Below are 15,102 nucleotides of genomic sequence, written 5' to 3' on the forward strand. Positions count from 1 at the left end.
GGGACATCTGGGAAGTGTAAAACAGTTCTTATGGGCAGCAGCTAACCAAATTAAAAAAGGAAGACTTCTTATTATCTCACGTTCTCTAAAATACATAAAAATGTACTCTCTTCCAAGGTAAATAAATGTAAACCCTATGTTTATATTGTTTCATTGTTTTGAAATAGGCAGCATTTGTATATCTCCCGTTTAAAAAGAAAATGAAAAGTAAAGCTCATAGAGGTTGCTGCTTTCTTTAGAGTTGACAAAGGATCAGTAAGTGGCCAAGTCAAAACTTATGTTGTCTGAATTCCAGCCCAGTGGCTTTAAGTATGGTTGTATGTTTTATGATCAGGTTGTACGTAAAATGAATAAACAAAGACTTTTGCAGGGGTGGAGGCCTGGGGGAGGTAAGTAGATGCAATACTAAATTACCATGTATTACCGGTTAACATGGATGGTTTCAAAATGGGTTCATCCAGAAAGAGACCAGTTTTAACAACTCCCTGGGAGAGTGTTGGGTCTCGGTGAAGTTCCTGAGCTACTAGGGAAGCCCTAAAGACTTTCTATTGGTGGTTATAACATTGAATGAAAGAAAGATGGGATTAAAGAGAGCCCGACACTTTATCCCTGTTAGATCTGAATATTTTTATCCCTGAAAATAAGGTCCCTTTCATTGATCCTCTCAACTAGCATCCTCTGGACCTCTCCTTGTTCAGCCCTTCATCAGTGTGACTGCTGATCCCCCAATGAACAACACCATTCACATTGTGTTCACGGTGAGCACATTGGCTCAATGTCCTTGAAAATTTAACATTACTTTCATTTAAAATTTTTAAAAATTGCTTTTAAAAATATTTATTTGGCTGCACTGGATCTTAGTTGCAGCACACAAGATCTTGGATCTTTAGTTGCAGTTTGTGGGATCTAGTTCCCAGTTGTTCTTCAGTCGCTAAGTCGTGTGTGACTCTGAAACCCCATCAACTGCTGCACTCCAGGCTTCCCTGTCTTGCACTAGTTCCCAGACCAGGGATTAAACCTAGGTCCTCTGCATTGGGAGGGTGGAATCTTAGTTACTGGACCACCAGGGAAGCCCCTCAACATTATTTTTAAAGGGAACATTTCAACCATAAAGAAAAGTTTACAGACTTGCCTAAGAAACACCCTTTTCTCCCTGCAGAGATTTTTTAAAATGTTAACATTTTGCTTCATGTGTGTGATTAAGAGTTGAAGCCTCTTTTACATGCTGCCCAGATCTCATTTCCCACCCTGCCTGCCTAGAGGCATCCACTGTCATAAAATTTAGTGTGCTGCCTACTTGTCCACTTTTTATGCTTATTATATATACATGTTTGGCCTTGTAAACAGTGTGACTGTTTTAAAGAGCTATCATAATTTACATACTTTGTAGTTCGCTTCTTTCACTCAGTGGTCTATTTCTGAGATGTGATCATGTTGATACATTCAATGATAATTTCTACATCATTCCCACCTCCCACTAGGAGCCAAGATATGTTCTATGCCTGACAGTTTTCACAAGACCATGTGTAAATTGCATAAAAATGTGAGAGCAGCACATCTCTAGAGGATCTGAAGGTACAAGGGATCTGGAAGTACCAGAAGCAGGTCCACACTGATTTTCATAAATGCTCTTAGCTGCTTCACTCACCCTCAGTAGAGGCAGTGTTGGCTCCACAAGACACAATGACTTGATAAGAATCAGCCTAAGGATCAACGTTACTTTTTTTTTAAAAAGTATTACTGCATTAGTATTTATTAATGAAATTGAAAATATCATTTCAGATCCCTTTTATGATACAATTCCCATAGCTCATCTTCTGACATTAAACTATATTTATGACTGTCTAAACTCAGTATTTATTATCATTTAGGGAGCACCTTTAAAAAAGATTGTTTCACTGGTGGCTCAAACAGTAAATAATCTGGCTGCAATGCAGGAGACCTGGGTTCCATCCCTGGGTCAGGAAGATCCCCTGGAGAAGGGAATGGCAATCCACTCCAGTATTCTTGCCTGGAGCAGTCCATGGACAGAGGAGCCTGGTGGGCTACAGTCCATTGGATCACAAAGAGTCGGACACGACTGAGGGACTAACACTTCCACTTTTCTCTGTATAAAATAGTTGCCTATAATTAAAGATGCCACAGAGATGTGTGCCAAGGGTTTGGACAAACCACAGATTATATAGCTGTTTTTGGTCAGTCTCCTAACATGAGGTGGCAAAGATTCAGACGGAAGATTATATTAAAATACACCATTTTAACCAAGTGTACAGTTGAATAACGTTAAGTACAGTCATACTATGCTACAAGATCAAAGTATTTCTTTAAGTCCTGTGTGCTACCATAGAACAAAATGATGCCTGTGAAGTCTAGGTTGAAAAGGGAGGAAAAGGAAGAGAAAGGAAGGTAGGTAAAATGATGGAGGCAAAGGTAACAGCTTTGGCTTGGAATGAGTGAATCCAGACTCAGCCCTTAAAACGCTGCCTGGCTTTGGCTAAGTCTTTTTAACCTTTTTAACCTTTCTGGACCATTCTTTTCCGTGTCTGAATAATGAGAGGTTAGGTTTAGATGATTTCTAAGGAATCTTTAAGTTCTGAAATAGCTTATGTAGAAAAAAATAAAATCACTTATGAAGAAAAAGAGAGAAGAAACATTTCCCAAAGAACAGAAGATGGGGAATGCCACCAATAACCTCAAGCCCCACCTGCTCACTAAAGTGGGTGTTGGTAACGAGGGTATCTGCTCTGCTGCTTCAGCCTGGAGCTCTGCAATATGAAAGCTGAAACAGAAAATTAACAAGGAAAAAAAACCCAAAAAACAAAAAACATGTATCTATAAAGTTCACTAAAGCAAAGCACAGTAAAATGAGGTATGGCAATAAAAGGCGTTAAATTTATCAAATAAAAAAAAAATAAAGTGCTGAAAAATTAAAAAAAAAAAGAGATACAAACAACTATGTATAAAAATAAATATGCAACAAGGATATATTGTACAGCACAGGGAAACATAGCCATTGTTTTTTATACTTCAAACAGAAAATAATGTATTAAAACATTGAATTGTAATATATACCTGAAACTAATATTGTAAATCAACTATACTTCAATTTTTTAAAACAGTAAGAAAAATGTTGTGTCCAGAACATATCCCTATCAAGTAAATCTGAATATGTGGAACAGGACCCAAGCATTATTACATAATTATCACAACTATGAAAAAAAATAAAATGAAAAAAAAAAAAAAAAAGAAAGCTGACGACCTCCATCTGCACCCAGTAGCACTCTCAGCACCCGCCTCTTAACCATTTCCAATCCCTGGGTCCCCAGGGGGCACGCTGGTTCTCGAAACAGGTTTTGGTGGTCTCGCAATAATAGCGTTCCAGGCTTGAGTGATGAGAGTCGCTGAACTGTCTCAGCAGGGAAGGGAGGGAGAGCTTTGCAAAGGGAACTGAGGGCATTTAAGAAAAGCTTCCAGAGCTTGGAACGACTCCACCGGAGCAGGACAGGGCCAGGCATCAGCCTCGGCGCGAGGTAAAGAACAACGAAACCTGCAGACGGGTATCCAGAAGCTGGGCTCAAAATAGGAGCGCTCGGCTGAGCGTGCGCAGCGCGCCTGCGCCGTACGTACGTGCACATGCTCCCCGCCCCCGCGCCGGGCCGCGCGCCCCCGCGATCGCGAAATTCGCCGTCGCTCCGAGGCGCACGCCGGCGGTCCTCGCTGGCTCCGTTTACCTGAGGGACCTGCGGCCGCCCCCGGCCGGCGCCGCAGCACCCCGGGAGCCCGGCCCCGAGGTGTGAGGTGAGCTCCGGGTCGTGCAGGCCCCTTCCCGTCCGGCTCAGCGGGAAAAGGACTCGGGAGTGGGTACTGAGGCGGTGCCGCCGCGGCTGCCCGCTCTTCGGTCTAACCCTGTGGCGAAGAGCCACTAGCAGCCGCGGCATCTCCTCAGGGATCGTTATTCTCGTCGCCACCAAAACAAAAGCCTTGGGCGCCGCGCTGTAGAGGGGTGTCTCGGGGCTTTCTCGGGCTGGGCGGCGGGCCGGCGGGGGAGCCCTAGTTTAGGGCTGGGCGCTGAGGCGGACCCATGCCCGCGGACTGGATTAACCCTCTCGGTCCCGAGCCCGCACCGAGCAGCCTGTTCGAGTGTTGCCCGCGCTCCCTGCGCGCCGCCCTCGGCCGAGCCCTGGGGCTCGGTCGGCGCCGCGGGGGCGTGTGGCGCTCCCGGGCCGCTGGGGGTTATGGGTGGAGCACGCGGCCGCTGGCCGGGAGGACGATGCACCGAGGGCTGGGTGCGGGGGCGCGGGGGGCGTAGCAGCATCTGGACTGCTTCCTGTTTCTAGTCCTGAAAGTTGTCCCCTCTCCTCCCTCCCGTCAGTTTTGCAAAGTCTGCATATTCCTCCTCGAGGCTTCCCCCTCTGCCTCCTTAGACGCTCCGTGTGTTTGCCTTGGGGTACCGCGGGGAGATTCATCCATAGCCTCTGGAATAAGGTGCTGTTAAACATTTCAAGACATTTTAACGTCTTCTTAGAGGCCTTTTTCAGAATTAGGTGCCTTCCTCAATAAGAGAAAAAGGGGTGTTTTTTCTTTCTTTCTTAAAAGAACAAAAGCATATGCCACTAATTTAGGCAGAAGAGTCAACTCGAAGTTGCAAAATATCTAGGAAGGACAAAAGGTCTGGTTTTGGGCCCAGAATAAATGAAATTTTGAATTTTGGTTCCCTTCTGAATGTAGACAGACAGAGCAGCAGAGCAGTCCAGCAGCTATAGAAATAAATGACTGCTCTATAAGGCTGGTCAAACAAGATCTTATTTTATAGAAGTAGTTTGGAGAGACCTGTAATGTTCATGTATAGGAATTGGGTTACTTGGTAAAGCCAATACCGCAGGAGCAGAGAAACAAAGACTTGACAAGGGGAATGTTACGTCCCTCTTGAGCCTTCTTTTAGCCTCTAGTGGTGTGCTGACAGTCGAAGGGATAGATAAATCCGTAGTTCTGTTAGTAAGAACCATTTACTCCTCAAGACAGTGCTTTCCATCCGTACTTTTTTTCCCCCATCCGTACTTTTAAGCAAATCAATACCATCTTTTTCCTCCATAAGAAGAAGGAAAAAAAAAAAGTGTTTGTTTGAAGTACCAAACCACAACATAGAGGTAATGAGATAGGAAAGTGATGTAAAGGCTTAAGTGGGCAGGCTTGCAAGGATAGAGCTGAAAATAAGAGACAATTGAGATGCAGTTCTTCTTACAGTGTTGCCTTTTATTTAGTGAAATAACAGATTCCTCCTCTACCCCCCTCCCCGCAAATGCTTTGAAACTGTCAGGAAAATAAGGTAGTTGGTTGTCAGGAAGCATTTAACAGGAGGCTTCCTGTGTGCTGTTTTGGATCTGTCAGGAATTCTCTGTTCCTTATTAATTCCTAAATACTCAAGAATTGAGAGGAGAGGCAAGCCTCTCCCGGGGGCTGAGGAATCCAGGCATTTCCTTCATTAGTTTTTCTATATGGCGAGAAGTACCCTCTTCCTTCTTGTGAACCATATGGTAAAAGTGATTGTTTACAACTCTCTCTCTCTTAAATATGGATCGCCTATGTTTTGTAAGTCTGGAATTTTAATTTTTATCTTTGCTGAGAATAACTACCTTGTAAGACAGTATATATGCTCACACCATGTTAATTAAAACACCTTTGCTCCATCAGAGCTCTGGTCCCCCTGTCTTTCTCTCTATCAGGCTCTTTCTTTGGAGTGCAGAGGCCCTCTGAGTTCACTTTCCTGCCCGGGCTTCTAAGATCCTCTGGAGAAGGCGCTGTGCACCTTCACCCCATTGAGAGGGTGCCTGAGGCCTCCGTGAACAGAGCGAGCCCCATGCCAGGGGCTTTATTGGCTTTCTGCGTAAACCAAGAAATATCAGCCTCTTTTTCTCCTTTACTTTTTTAATCGACTCCGGATCACCAGGAGTCCATTAAAGGACCTCAACAATTAGTAAAGCCTATCGTCTTACCTTCTCTTTCCTCCTCCTTTGTTTTTTGTTTTTGTTTTTTTTCTCATCCACTAATATTCCCTGCCTCTACATCTCTCCTAAATCTACCCGTGCCCTATTAATAGAGGAGGAAAGGACTATAGGTTCTTTCATCCCTTTTTTCATCTTAGGTACTGTATTCCTCTAAGCTTTATTTTGTGCTTTGAACATTTAGGTGGATTTTTCTAGAGAGATCCCAGCCATGATTGAGATATTTGAAGTAGGGAGGCTTGAGGGGAAGCTAAATAGTAAAGTGCACGTTCTTTTTTTGTATAGCACAGTGTTGTGAGCGCATCATCACTGGGCAAAGAGAGGGGGTTTTAAACTCACTGTAAGTCCTCTGTTGCCCACTTGACAGGCAAAAAATCTCTCACCCCAAATTAAATTTCGAATGTGTTAGTAAAACTATGAGATTTCATACTGATAACTTATTCTAAGCATGTTAGTTTGTTGATGTTAGACTGCTGTTGACTTTATTTTCTTCAGGAGACCTGTGATAGGAAACAGTTCTTACTGCATCTTTACCTTATTTCACAGGGAACAGCAGTGTTGGCCTCAAGTGTTTTTTAACCCCTAAATCTCTAGAAATAGAGACGTTTAAAGCTGCAGCTACCACAAAAAGAGCAGTAGTGCAAATGAAAAGCAAGACTTTGAAATATGTATGAGAGGAATTGTTCAGTATAGATTTGGGAGAAGAAGGGTCACAGCGTCTTGAGGAAAGAAGTGAAGGTTTTTTAATAGTGGCATTTCTAGAAGGTTAGGAATGAATGTTTGAAGAGTAACAACTCCTCTTTGACTAGAAATTAGTTTTAACTGACTATTGAATCAGAAATGATGAATCTATCTTTGAGTTACAATTTGTTATTCTGAGAACTAGCAACAGTTTTGGGGGATCCAAGGAATGTGCTGTAAATGAAGTTTAAGAAAAAACAACTAGGCTGCTGCTGCTGCTAAGTCACTTCATTCGTGTCCGACTCTGTGCAACCCCATGGACTGCAGCCTACCAGGCTCCTCCATCCATGGGATTTCCAGGCAAGAGTACTGGAGTGGGGTGCCATTGCCTTCTCCGAACAACTAGGCTAGTAGGCCTAAAAAAAAAAAAAAATCCTGGTCCCCAAAGTTTATCTCATTAAACTATTTTATAGTCAAAACATGCAACCATGCTAAAGGGGGAAAAAAATCAGGAGCTTGATATTAGAGCATTTTCTGAACAGATTTTAATGGAAAAGGGAAACCAGGCTGGAATTTCAACCTGATTTTTTTTTTAAAGTCCGGACTCTGGCCATCTTTTAACTTTTCAGTTTTGTTTTTAGTTTTAAAAGATCTTCTGCTTCTGCTTTCTCTAGTGTTAAAAGTAATATATAATTTGTAAGATGGACTGCATTTTGATGCCTACTTTTCATTTTAATCTTGAACTTTGCTTTTCCTGTATTTTTTTAAGCCTCATCACTCAGCACACTGGAAGATTAGATTATTTTTTGTAATCAGTAGATGACTAGACGGACTTTAAAAATTAGATGAAGTAACAAACTGATACCTTGAGATTAGTAAGAATCTAGGCCCTATGAATTAAATATGCTGCTGCTAAGTCACTTCAGTCGTGTCTGACTCTGTGCGACCCCATAGACGGCAGCCCACCAGGCTCCCCTGTCCCTGGGATTGTCCAGGCGAGAACACTGGAGTGGCTTGCCATTTCCTTCCCCAATGCATGAAAGTGAAAAGTGAAAGTGAAGTTGCTCAGTCCTGTCCGACTGCAACCCCATGGACTGCAGCCTACCAGGCTCCTCTGCCCATGGGATTTTCCAGGCAAGAATACTGGAGTGAGGTGCCATTGCCTTCTCCGATGAATTAAATATGGAGCTATATACACTTTAGCAACCAGGAAACAGTATCCTGAGAATGAATTTATTTTTTAAATAAGATATGGAAAACAAAAGGCCAAAACCCACATGAGTTTTAGGAAAAGGAATCTAGCACTTTGAGCAGTGATATGCTCTCAGTGTGTACTTTGCTCTCTAACAAGATGATAATTTACTTGAAAGAAGAAACTTCAGAGGTAGTGATCCCTAATCCTTATAACGCAGTCTTGGAAAACTCTGAAAGAAGACAAAAGGATATCCTCCTGTTCTCATTGTAGCCAGTGTGTTTGAGGCAACCTTTAATTTCTGAATTGGAAACGCAAAATGTTACATACATGTATAGTGTGTCCAGATAAGTAAATCTAAGCTGAGAAGGATGAAAGGAATCACTTTCTGTACAGAAAGTGAATTGGAATAGAATTGCTAATGTCTTTTGTTGCAGGGCCTTGCTCACAAGCCCCCAGGGCCCACTTTTGTCATTGTATCTTATGGGATTCTGCCGGCTTTCTTTCCTCTTCACAGCTGCCATTTCCTGCTTTTCCCACCTGAGTTCTTTGGGTCCGGCTTTGTAGCCAGCCTCTGAAGACAGTCTTCCAAGATTGCATCCCCTTTATTGCTGTTTTTCAGGACAAACACTCAACTTATTTTAGGGGCTTTTACTTTTTATCATCAAAAGAGGACTGGTAAATTGGGGAATATCAGATTCCTGATGTTACACATTGGTAAAAATTAAACAGAAACTGGACATGGAACAACAGACTGGTTCCAAATAGGAAAAGGAGTATGTCAAGGCTGTATATTGTCACCCTGCTTATTTAACTTATATGCAGAGTACATCATGAGAATCGCTGGGCTGGAAGAAGCACAAGCTGGAATCAAGATTGCCAGGAGAAATATCTGTAACCTCAGATATGCAGATGACACCACCCTTATGGCAGAAAGTGAAGAGGAACTAAAAAGCCTCTTGATGAAAGTGAAAGGGGAGAGTGAAAGGTTGGCTTAAAGCTCAACATGCAGAAAACTGAGATCATGGCATCTGGTCCCATCACTTCATGGGAAATAGATGGGGAAACAATGGAAACAGTGTCAGCCATTTATTTTTTGGGGCTCCAAAATCACTGCAGATGGTGATTGCAGCCATGAAATTAAAAGATGCTTACTCCTTGGAAGGAAAGTTATGACGAACCTAGACAGCATATTCAAAAGCAGAGACATTACTTTGCCAACAAAGGTCCGTCTAGTCAAGGCTATGGTTTTTCCAGTGGTCATGTATGGGTGTGAGAGTTGGACTGTGAAGAAAGCTGAGTGCCAAAGAATTGATGCTTTTGAACTGTGCCGTTGGAGAAGACTCTTGAGAGTCCCTTGGACTGCAAGAAGATCCAACCAGTCCATCCTAAAGGAGATCAGTCCTGGGTGTTCAGTGGAAGGACTGATGCTGAAGCTGAAACTCCAATACTTCAGCTACCTCATGCGAAGAATTGACTCATTGGAAAAGACCCTGATGCTGGGAGGGATTGGGGGCAGGAGGAGAAGGGGACAACAGAGGATGAGATGGCTGGATGGCATCACCGACTCAATGGATATGAGTTTGGGTAAACTCTGGGAGTTGGTGATGGACAGGGAGGCCTGGCGTGCTGCGGTTTATGGGGTCGCAAAGAGTTGGACGCGACTGAGTGACTGAACTGAACTTTTTATCATCAAAAGAGAACTGGTAAATTGGGGAATATCAGATTCCTGATGTTACACATGGATAAAAATTAAAGTGTAGGGTTAAATATATCTAGTTCTTTTTGTTTTCTGATGAAATAATCATCAGGTCACTTAATCGGAAATTAGTTTTCCACATATCTTGCTCTGTAAAGAAGTGAATGTCTCTTTTCTCAGGGTTAGGGCATGAAAAACTGTTGCCAGACCCCGCATTTTTTTTACTGGTCCTTGACACCTGAGACTGTTCCCTCCAGTTAATCCAGCAATTCCCTTTACTCAGCTGAGATTCTGCAGATTCCTATAGTAAAAGATACAATATCAAAAAGAATGAAAAAATCTTTTAACCTTCATGTGATCAGTTGCTGTATTTTGTCAGTATTTGTTTCCTCAATCTTTTGTGCCCGCTGTCTGAAACTTGCAGCTTCTGCAAGGATGGTTCTCTTCGGAAAAAGGACTGTTGCTATCCATACTCATGTGATCCTGATTAGAAGCATTTATTTCATTATGTTATTGAAAAGCAATTTAGAATATATATCAAAAGTTTTTTTTTTTAAACTGTGCATAATATTTGGTTCAGCTGAGAGGTAATCTGATTTTTTTCAGTATTGAAAATCAATTTTTGACCCATTCTAAGTTTATCGTCATTTTTTTTTTTGCTTTTCTTGCTATTTTTGTGTCCCTTGGCTTGTTATTTAATCAACAGCCAGTAAATCATTGATTCAAGTAGTAGTATTGTCAGCACACATTTATAGATTTAGCAGACTAATTTTCCCACACACAAATAACATGCAACAGATTTTAAAATAACATTTCAGCATTTATAATACTTTACTACTTTTTTGTTTTGTGTTTTGACCATGCTGTGCAGCTTGTGGGACCTTAATTCCCTGACCAGCGATCAAGCTCGAGCTCCCTGATGTGGAAGTGTGGAGTCCTAATCACTGGACTGCCAGGGAAGTCCCTATAATATTGTATTTTTAAACAATTCAGGTAGTTTTATTCTGTTCCATGTATGTATATTTTTGACAAAAGTGGGAGACTATATGCTGTTTTGTAAACCATTTAAAATTTTATTTTTCACTTATTGTATAGTTACTGTCTTTTCAAGTCAGTATATACAGATCCTGCTCATCATTTTTAATGAGTGTGTTATGTGTTGGTTGTACCTTAGTTTAACCAGTTCCTTATTGGTAGACTTTCAGATTGTCTCTGGGTTTTTGTACTAACATTTCAGTTATACATCATGTGCACTTGTGTTTACTTTCTCAGAATAAATTGTAGAATAGGTCTGCTGAATAAAATTCTATACATTTTAAGGGCTTTTGATGTCCATAGCTATTTTTTTGAAATACCAGCTAGTTTGCTTTTCCTCCAGTAGTATTTGAAAATGGAGAATTTCCTGGTGGTCTAGTAGTTAGACACTTCACTGCCCCCCCGGCCTGGGTTCAGTCCTTGTTTGGGGAACTAAGATTCTGCAAGCCGTGTGGGACAGCCAAAAGAAAAAAGTATTTCCAAGTGTTGGAATGTTGAATATATTCTTTTTTCTGCACCCTCTCTTATACTGTGTTGTGTTATTCTTACTTTGCTCATCTGATTGGCAAAAATGTTATATATCATGTTTGTATGTTTTTATTAGTAAAGTTGAATATCTTTTCATATGTTGGCCATTTGTATTTCTTTTGTAAATTTATGTCCTTTTTCCATTTTTCTATTAAGGTAGTATTCTTTATCTGCTTTTTTAAAAATTCATTTTATATATTACTTTTGCTAAGCACATAATTATGTGCAAATATCCTGTACTGTTTTAAGTTATTCTATTTTAGGATAGCATTTCTCAAAATATGACTTATAGATCACTTGTAACAGTACCAAGATAATCGTTAGAATGCATGTATATTCATTTTTCAGAGGTTCAGATTTCTTAGACCTATGGGGTTCCTATGAATCTGCTGCACATTAAAATTGGGGAGCCTCTGATTTGGAAGAAATACGAATTTCTTAATATTTTTACTGTTCCTTTTTTCTTCTTGTCTCATGGCATTCTACTGTTTTTTCTTACTTATCTTAATAATCACAAACTACAGTCTTAATGTATTAAGGTTTTATTCTACCCCAGTCTAACAATAATTTTACAAAAATATTTTGATATATGGAAATTTGAATGTTAAAGTACATAGAGGAAAGCACTTTTGTAAGTCTTTGAGAAGCATTGTTTGTAAATGAGGCAAAAGGAATAACAGAGAAAAACAGGTAAAATAGAAGTATAAGGGGGTTCTCATCTAGTTTAAAAAACTCAATATTACTTTGTTTCTTCCTCAAGTTTTGTGTGGTCATCTTCTTTGAACTGTAAATTTGGAACCCATACTGCTTGAAAAATAGTCTAAATGAAAATTTTGAAATTCTCATTGTTATATACATATTCAGTAGGGAGCAGTGTTCCCTTTAATTTTTTTTAAGTTGCAAGCAGATGAACATGCTGCATAAGCAGCAAACTACAAAAATGGAATTTATATGGATGTTTGATACTGTAGCCAAATAAAGCTTTCAGGACTTATTTGACACATTTAATGATATGCATAATTGTTACAGTGCTGCATGATAATTAAGCTTAAATATACATGACTGTGTTTAATATCACTTTTCCATAGCCAGACATCACATTTCTGGGCCCAGGTTGAAGGAGGAAAAAATATGGCAGGCCAAGAAGCTTTAACAGGTATTTCTGATTTAGAGATTTCAGTATTAGAGAGATTAGACATTTGGGACAGAGGTTGCTTGTAACTTTGGTATTTCTAATTCCTAAGGTTGTAGACTTTCCTTTTCCCTTCTTCTACTCAAAACCATATACTTGGGGGAGAAATTGGGAAGATTCAGCCATGGCTTTACTTTCTCCAAATATTTTTTTCTGCCCAGTGATTAAAGCTTGGGATGCAGAGGTCCCTGTCATTGGTAGTGCACAAAGGACAGTTTCTTTCTCTGCTTCAGCCAAGCCGGTTCAGGATCTCAAGGTCTAAGCTGTCGTGGGCCCTAATATCTGTTTGAGTTGTCCTGTTAACCTGGGTCTCTGAGAATTTCTGAACCTGACTTTCTCATGTTTTCCCAGCCGAGGTTGTGTACTTCAAACAGAAATATTTGACATCTGTGAAACAAAAATAAAGTAAAAGCAGACTTAACATCATTACAAAACCAAATGGAAGTATGATAGTTTTAGAATATGCTTTTTTCCTACCAATGCTGCCTTCCACTCTACCTACCCTTCCAGCCCCAAGAGAGATGCATATTTTTGTCCCTAGAAAAAAAGTGAATGTGAAAGTTGCATCCAACTCTCTGCGACCCCACGGACTGTAGCCTGCCAGGCTCCTCTGTCCATGGAATTTTCCAGGCAAGAATACTGGAGTGGGTTGCCATTTCCTCCTCCAGGGAATCTTCCCAACCCAGGGATGGAACCCATGTCTCTAGCGTTGCAGGCGGATTCTTTACCGTCTGAGCCACCAGGGAAGCCCCCAGGAAAGGCAGTGTCAAATCCGACTCAAAAACTTGGTAGAAACTCTTAACTGGAAATCATTCATATTCCATGCTGTAACTTTCTAGGGTTGACTCTTCTCTGCAGCCTGACTGTGTGTAATGAAGCATTTGTTGGTCAAACGTTTTCTCTATCTATGTGCTAAATTTTTGTACTATCTAAAAGGATGAAGCATTGTTGGGAAAATGTCCTGATACTACTTTTAGAATCTTCTGTTTGCCAGTTCAGTATTGGTTGATAGAAGTAAGTCTTTGTATCCGCTGTAATTCAGTAATAAAACTACCTAAAGTTTGATGTTGCTTTACCTTTTATAGAGTACATTATTTTATAATTCACTCATATACCATTTTTGATAGGGAGGTGCAATTTTTAGAAAGGAAAATTCTGAGCTCAGAGAAGTTAAGTGATTCACATAGTTGGGAAGAGGCTTGAATCCGTATCTTTTGATTTCTTTATAGTTTACAACTTTCACAGATACTATCTGCTGAATCATTTAATGATTAAAACATATATAATAAAATTTAAATAACTTGTTATTAAGCATGGCAGATATTTAAATAAAATTTAGGACAACAGCATGCAGGTTTTTCAAAATGGATTAATTATGTCTTGTGACAAATGAAAAACTACCATTATAGATGAGAAATTAAACTATGTTATATAAACAACTGAGGGAGGAAATAGTACCTTTAAATGGTATTTATGGATTCTCTGGTATATTTATAGCAAGAATGATAAGGTAGAAAAACTGTAGTATTTTTTTATGAAATACCCATATATTTTATCTGTAAGGCAGTATTGTATCTCTCGTCAAAGTTGGTGATTGTTGTTGTTAGCCACACACCTGGCATTTGGAATTTTAGTTCTCCAGGGAGTGCACTGGAGCTCAGCAGTGGACGTATGCAGGTTTAATCACTTGACCACTAGAAAGTCCCAAAGGCAGTATTTTAAATTTTCTCTTTCTAGTAGCTAATTGTTAGTGTGTAGAAACGCAACTGATTTTTGTATACTGATTTTGTATCCTGCAACTTTATTGAGCTAATCAAAGTTTTAGTATCAAGCCTGTAATATTTTAAGAGGAAATTTCCAATTTCTCCCATTTTTTTAAAAAAATATTTTTCAGATATTTCAGTTAAGGGAAGAAATAGCTCTTCTCCTAAGATGGAATCTGTTGTTTGGGAATGTGGTTGATCAACTTGACACGTTGGCCACATGGTACCCGATGTAATAAAATGAAAAGAAGAGGCAAGATGATGTCATTTTCCCATATTGTGAAACCAAAACCAAATGCCTTTTGTGAGACCAAGCTAACAAACCTGTGACGGTGCAAAGAGTAATTCTATTTGAAGAACTTAACAGTAAGATAGAAGAAGTACTTTCAAGCTGAGACCTGCAGGTGTACAAAGATCTAAAATACATATTGAGTAGGCCTGATCATCTGAATCCCATTCAATCAAGAAAGCGTGGCTATGAGTTGGATCGTCTTCTATCTGTGGCCCTTGACTATGTTTGTGGGGCATATAGGTGGGCACAGTTTGTTTTCTTTGAGCCTATTACCTTGAGGATGTGCCAGGATTTGCCTTATAACACTGCTTTCATGCCCAGTCTTCTGAATCATTATGACCAACAGATGGCAGTTTTAGCAATGGAGGTAAGACTTCATCTATTACTTGGCATGTCGTAGAAAATTATTCTTGTATTGCCCTTTTATTAATCAGTCTAATGAATGTGTTTGATAAACAACATGAACAACTAATATGTTATTTTTAACTGCATCTTGTACATTAAAAAGTTACGTATTTAGATTTAGACTCTGATAGATTGAAGATTTCATGTTTGGAAAATGTTACTCATCTTAGTTTTCAGATATTATTCTTTTATGAAGAACTTTGAAACATTGGAACTAGGGAAATAATAGCCTTTCAGAAGTTTAAATTGTCCAAGTTATGGTTACATCCTTTCTGTTATTTGATAATAAGACTTTAAAGAGCAGACTATAATA

General features: G+C 40.0%; 1 protein-coding gene across 1 annotated transcript in view; it reads left to right on the plus strand.

Moving 5' to 3' along the window:
• Positions 1-3,710: 3,710 nt before the first annotated feature.
• LOC133239775 (liprin-alpha-1-like) overlaps positions 3,711-15,102 on the plus strand; it is a 99,633-nt gene continuing 88,241 nt past the window's right edge. The window contains exon 1 of the mRNA XM_061404037.1: positions 3,711-3,798. The gene's annotated coding sequence lies outside the window, so the exon portion shown is untranslated. The remainder of the gene's footprint in view (positions 3,799-15,102) is intronic.

This window comes from Bos javanicus, chromosome 27, assembly GCF_032452875.1.
Source record: "Bos javanicus breed banteng chromosome 27, ARS-OSU_banteng_1.0, whole genome shotgun sequence".
NCBI lineage: Eukaryota > Metazoa > Chordata > Mammalia > Artiodactyla > Bovidae > Bos > Bos javanicus.